The sequence below is a fragment of the Mus musculus genome, chromosome 14 (genome assembly GCF_000001635.26).
Source record: "Mus musculus strain C57BL/6J chromosome 14, GRCm38.p6 C57BL/6J".
Lineage (NCBI taxonomy): Eukaryota > Metazoa > Chordata > Mammalia > Rodentia > Muridae > Mus > Mus musculus.
In genome coordinates, this window is record NC_000080.6 from 48,076,543 (window position 1) to 48,082,328 (window position 5,786).

At 45.9% G+C, this 5,786-nt stretch overlaps 1 pseudogene; it reads right to left on the reverse strand.

Annotated features, from left to right (window-relative positions):
• On the reverse strand, positions 2,583-3,269 carry Gm6055 (predicted gene 6055; annotated as a pseudogene).

Consider the following 5,786-nt stretch of genomic DNA (forward strand, 5'->3'; position numbering starts at 1 on the left):
TAAAGCTTTGAAAGAAACACATTTTTATAGGAAAACAACCAAGCAACAAACTCAAGACACCAAGTTTCTATAGCTGAGCATGTAGCTCTTTTGGTAGAGCACTTGCCTGAATAAGTTGGGAGTGTTGCTGCATAGCTCTAACTCCATATTCTGGAGGCAGAAGCCAGAGGATCAGAGGTTCAACGTCATCCCTAGCTAGATGACAAGGCCAGCCTGGGCTATCTAAAACTCTTCCTCGAAAATAAACAACACATATGAGCAAACACAATATAGGAGTAGTTTTCAACCTGTGATCCAGATCCCATTGGGTTGGTTGAACAATCTTTTCACAGGGGTCACCTAAGACAAATGGAAAACACAGATACTTACTTTATAATTCATAACTAGCAGATTTATAGTTATGAAGTAGCAAAGAAAATAATTTTACGGTTGGGAGTCACCACAACATGAGGAACTGTAGTAAAGGGTGGCAATATCAGGAAGGTTGAGAGCCATTACAATAGAGTATAGTTACTGTTAGTAATGGGGCAGCAAGGGGGTACCTGGGAGGGCCCATGCCAAGGTGTTCCCCTGAGAAGTCACACCATGGGGCAGACCTGATATAAGGAAAGTTGATTGTAGGGGAAGGAAGGGGAGTGGGGACCTAGAAAGGGGGTAGAGGCAGAGGAAGTGGGGCAGAGAAAACAGAGAGAGAGTGGCTGGCCAGGAATGTGGGGGGTAGAGAGAGAGGAAGAGGAAGAGAGGTAGAGAGAGGGAGGGAGAGAGAAAGGAGTGCTGGGAAATTGAGCACACAGAAGTAGGAGGGACATTGTGGATCACATGCTTAGAGAAGCGGACTCAGTGAAAGGAATACACACCTGCTCAGAATGATGAAGAAGACTGGGACATAGAAAGTAGAACAGGGAGTCAGTTCTGGAGAAGAGGAGAGGGAAGCTACGAAACAAGCCACCCCCAAGACACCACAGCAGACTGTCCCACCAGCGGCCCCACGGCTGCCTCCCTTAAAGATTCTTGGCTGAGGAAGCAGAAGACCAAATAGTTTGGCTATCACTATCCCAGAGAGACTTCTGATAAATTAAAAGCCACCTTGGCAGGAGGCAGCGCTCTGAAAGCACCCAGTATAACAAAAGGTTCTTTGTAGCACAAACAAGGGCTTCAGGTAGGAGCTTCCGAGGGAGCTCAAAGAGGAACAGAAATGCTCCGACTGGCATCTCACTTGCTTGCCTCACCCTGCACAGAGCAAAGTAGAGTCAAAAGAGCATGGCTGAGGGGTTCTGGGGGCCAGGGTTGTGCATCTGGGTCTTCCCTCTCCTCAGAGTGCGCAACCATTGGTAAATTGCTGAACCTCTTGGCTCAAATTCATAGAATGGAGACAGGAGTATACCCAGCATGGGAGCCTGGCAGAACTGGATGGCCTAACTATCCGTGTGTGTGTGTGTGTGTGTGTGTGTGTGTGTGTGTGTGTGTGTGTGTGTGTGTGTGTGTGTGTGTATGTACCTGACTGGACTTTGAAAATCTCTTTGAAGTGTGCAAAAGAGATGTTTATTATATCCATGGAGTGCTGCGGAGACCTCCACCAGAGATTTAAGTCTTAATGGTGAAAAGTCATAAAAGCAGAGAAAGCAATCAACAGAGACAATTTCAGTGTCAATGTGGAAATGTGCAGGGCTGACCTGGAGTTCCCTGGGGTTTCTTTTTGGCCTGATCTGTGCCACTTTTGCCCCTAGAGCATGCTCCCCTGAATATTAGAAAAGAAGCTGACAGAGAGGGGGCATCTGATGGCCAAAGGAGGAAGCTGGCACTCCTGAAAGCAAGATGGTGGAATGGCTGAACCTCCCTCCCTTAGCCGTCACATGCATGCTATCCAACCTGGGCATATGAACTCTTCTTACAATGACAGGCTTGATCTGGCAAGATGGCTCAGCAAGCAGGTAAAGGTGACTGCATCTAAGGCTGATGACCTGAGTTCAATCCCCAGTATCCATATGGTAGAAGGGGGAGGGGACCACTTCTCTCAAGTTGCGCTGTGATCTCAGGAAGACCATGTAGTTTCCCCCTTCACACACACACACACATTCAGGATAAATAAATGTGACAGGGAGGGCTTAGTTTTATGGTAAAGCGAGATCCCTTATACAGAGTTTCCTAAATTAGACACAAGACAAACAATAGTTTATAATCCCAGCACTGGAGAGGCTGAGGCAGGACATCACAAATTCAAGACCCTGTTTGAGTGGGGAATGGGAGTTGTTGGGGGGACCAGGAGCAGCAAGGAACTTGTAATATGTAGCTATTTTGCATAAGTCTTGGTATGTTTCTCAGTCACAAGACTCATAGCGTTGACATTCTTTGACTTTGCAAGAATGCTAGAAGCTCTTTGTTGTGTAAAGTACACAGTGTTTCGGCAAAAAATAGAAGTGACTAGCAGACCAGTCACAAAGTTTTTCAACCTGCTTGTTCCTAGCCCAACCTCTACTCCTCTAGCCACTGAGAACCGGGCCAGTAGCCCCCACTCAGGGACACTTGCCCCCAGGAGTCTCCCCTCCCCTCCCTTCTCCTCCTGCATCTTTTTTTTTTTTTTTTTTTTTTTTTAGGATGCAAAAAGTATTTTATTTTTAACTTCTAAAGTTTGAACACAAAATAGCCTAGTTTAGACGAGTTTCCAAGCTGAGTGCACTTGCATGGAGCTCAGTTTCTGGCTGATGAACAGTTCCTAATACCCTATGTGGGTGCCTACGTTCTCATCTGTGGGTGGTGAGCCGTCCAGCGTCCGCTGGTAACATCCCTTTTAGCCTTGGTAAGGGCTTAACAACCATTGGCGTTGTTGGAGTCTTACACAGCCATTGCTGTCCCGAATGTCTCCTGCGAGGCATAAACCATGTACAGGAAGCCGTCTTCATCTCTCTCACTCTCGTACACTTCGGAGATGGGAGTGGACACACTCACCATGCTGTGCCCATTCACCAGGAGGAAGAAGGCTTGGTTAGCATTGAGCTGCAAGCGCTGTCTGATTATCTTGATGAGCTCGCTCATGTTCACGTGGTCAGGCACCAGGAACTTGGTCTTGTCCAGGACGGGCAGCTGCTTCTCCCCCTTGTATCGCTCTATAATCACTGGGATCTTGGTGGGGTGCTGCTCCCGGATGAGCCGGACATCTTCCACTCTTTGTTCAAAGCTCCGGCGCTGCTTGAAGGTCTTCTCGGACGGCATGGCGCGCGGGGGTCCCGAGCCAGACGATCTGACTCCGGCGACGATCACTTCCCTTGTGTCCTCCTCCTGCATCTTTAAGCTCTCTCTGCAACTTCTCCAGCTTACTAACATGCTACTTGTAGCTTCTGTCATCTTAAAAATCCATCTGAGGCAGAAAGAGTACAAGGCTAAGAAGACCAAGAGGAATTCTGGGTAATAGTGTCCTCTGGAAAAGCCAGAGAGGTTGCACCTGTGCACTCTCCACAGCTATGGTTGCAGGCAGAGCACAGCAGTCAGTAGCCTAGCATAGAGGGGGAAGTACGCACAAGGCTCCAGCCTGAGTTGAAAAGCCAAATGCAGTTGATGGACATCTAAGGAAAGTCAGTTTTCTTCTGGAAGGAGAACCTCAAAAGGTTGCCCAAGCTGTCAGTTGTACCCCTGTGAGCATGTGGGCAATGCCAAGTGGACCCAGGAGGATTTATATCATGATAGTAATGACAGAAAAAGAGAGCATGGATTTGAGAGGGAGATGTGAGGGGGACATAGGAGGAGTTGGGGCTGGGGACAGAACGGTGGCTATGATGAAATACGTGGTACTTATGGACAAGATGCCCAAACGGAACAAAGAGCCTTCTTGATTGTTCCTCCAGCATCCCTGGAGTCTGCTTCTGCCTCTGGGCCTTCACATTTGCTGCTCTGCCTGGACCGCTGGTCTCCGGTTTTATGATGTCAGGATCTCTCACTTCCTCAGTTATTCAAATGTAAGCTGCTCAAGAAAGTCTGTCCTACTCTCTTGCTCCATTTTCCCTCCTTTCCTTAACATTTATCACTATGTATTTATTTTACTTTCTTGTTTATTTTTTCTCTGTCTATAGAACACAGGTCCCAAAGGGAGGGATAATATTCTCAGGCCCTTGCAAAATGCTATTCCAGAGCCCAGCACAGTACTTGGTGCATACTATTTGCTGAGTGATTGAATTAGTTAATCCTAGGCTTTTGGACACCTGAAGACATGGTGTTCTGAGGGAAAGGTGGTAGACATCTACTCTTTAAACTTATCCCAAACTTGGGAATGTACCACTCAGCAGTAATGGCAGGCCTCCAACCAGAAAGCTGCACACTGCCAGGAAAGAGCCAACTCTGAGACTCTAGAATTAGCAATAGAACTCTAATGACTACACTGGTAAGCAAGAGACCCTGGCTGAGAGGAATCACTGCTCAGTTATTTATAACATCAGTGGGACATGGTAACACCACGCAGTGAGGAAAACACTCGTGAAAAAGTATATGGACTTGCTTGCTTGATTATGGTTATAGCTATGGGAACTTCTGTTCTGTCATCTTTGTGACCCAGAGACATTTTACGACTCAGAGTTCTGAACTCAATTAGGGTTAGTATTCCTTTCGTACAAATGAAACACAACCTGAACAGCATCAGTTTCTGGAGGATAGTTTCCATCCAGCACCCGGATCTAAGAGACTTATAAAGAATAAGACTGTATCATCTTAATTTACAAAGACCTTCCAGGGAGTGCACATTCCAAATATGAATTAAATGATTATCTCTGAGATAGTGTTAAGTCTTTCGTCTGTCTGAAAATCAGTGTCCACATCTGGGATCTATTTTCCCTTGCCTTTCTCTCTGCCTCTGTCTCTCCGTCTCTCTGTCTCTCTGTCTCTCTGTCTCTGTCTGTCCCTCTCTGTCTCTCTGTTTCTTTCTCTTTCTCTCTCTCCCTCTCTGTTGTATCTGTCTTTCTGTTGTCTCAGTTTCTCCATCTTTCTCTGTTGTCTCTGTCTCTCTCTGCATCTCTCTATGTTCTCTGCCTCTCTCTGCCTCTTTCTGCCTCTCTCTGCCTCTGTCTCTCTGTCTCTCTCTGTCTCTGTCTCTGTCTCTGTCTCTCTCTTTCTCTCTCTCTCTCTCTGAGACAGGGTCTCACTCTGGCCTCCTCCTGTCTCAGCCTCCTGTGTTGGGATGACAGGAGTGAGCCACCACTACTTGTTCCTTATATTCATTTGATATAATGTCATTGTTTTCTTTCAAAATAACGGTATAATTTTTATCCTACACACTTCATAGTTTGCTTATGAGAAGAAAATGCAGTATTTCTGAAAGTTTTGATTAGCAAATGTATTATCCATACAAAGATTATTCTTACTATTCTCTGTTAGGTTTTCCCTTCACTTCTACCCTTCTTCTGCTCCCCTTCTGTCCCCTCTCCTCTACTCCTTCCTTCTTCCCTTCCTTATTTTATTTCAAGGCAGGGTCTCATGTAGCTCAGGCTAGCCTACAACATCCCCTATATAGCCAAGGATAACCATGAACTCCTGCTTCAGCCTCCTAAGGGCTAGGATTGCAAGTGTGTGCCTCCACTCCCAGTGGAGATATTACTGTGCCCAAAATATTATAAAAGCTTAATGAGGGGCAAATTTAACTATTCTAATACATAAAATACTTGCTAATTATAATAGGAGGTTTTATACAGCAACCCTTCTCTAAAAATCTCTTTTGGCTATGACTGTTGGGTAGGATATGCTAGATGAGATAACTCCAATGAGATTAAGGAGCTTGAATAGAAACTGAAGAATTTAGACAATAT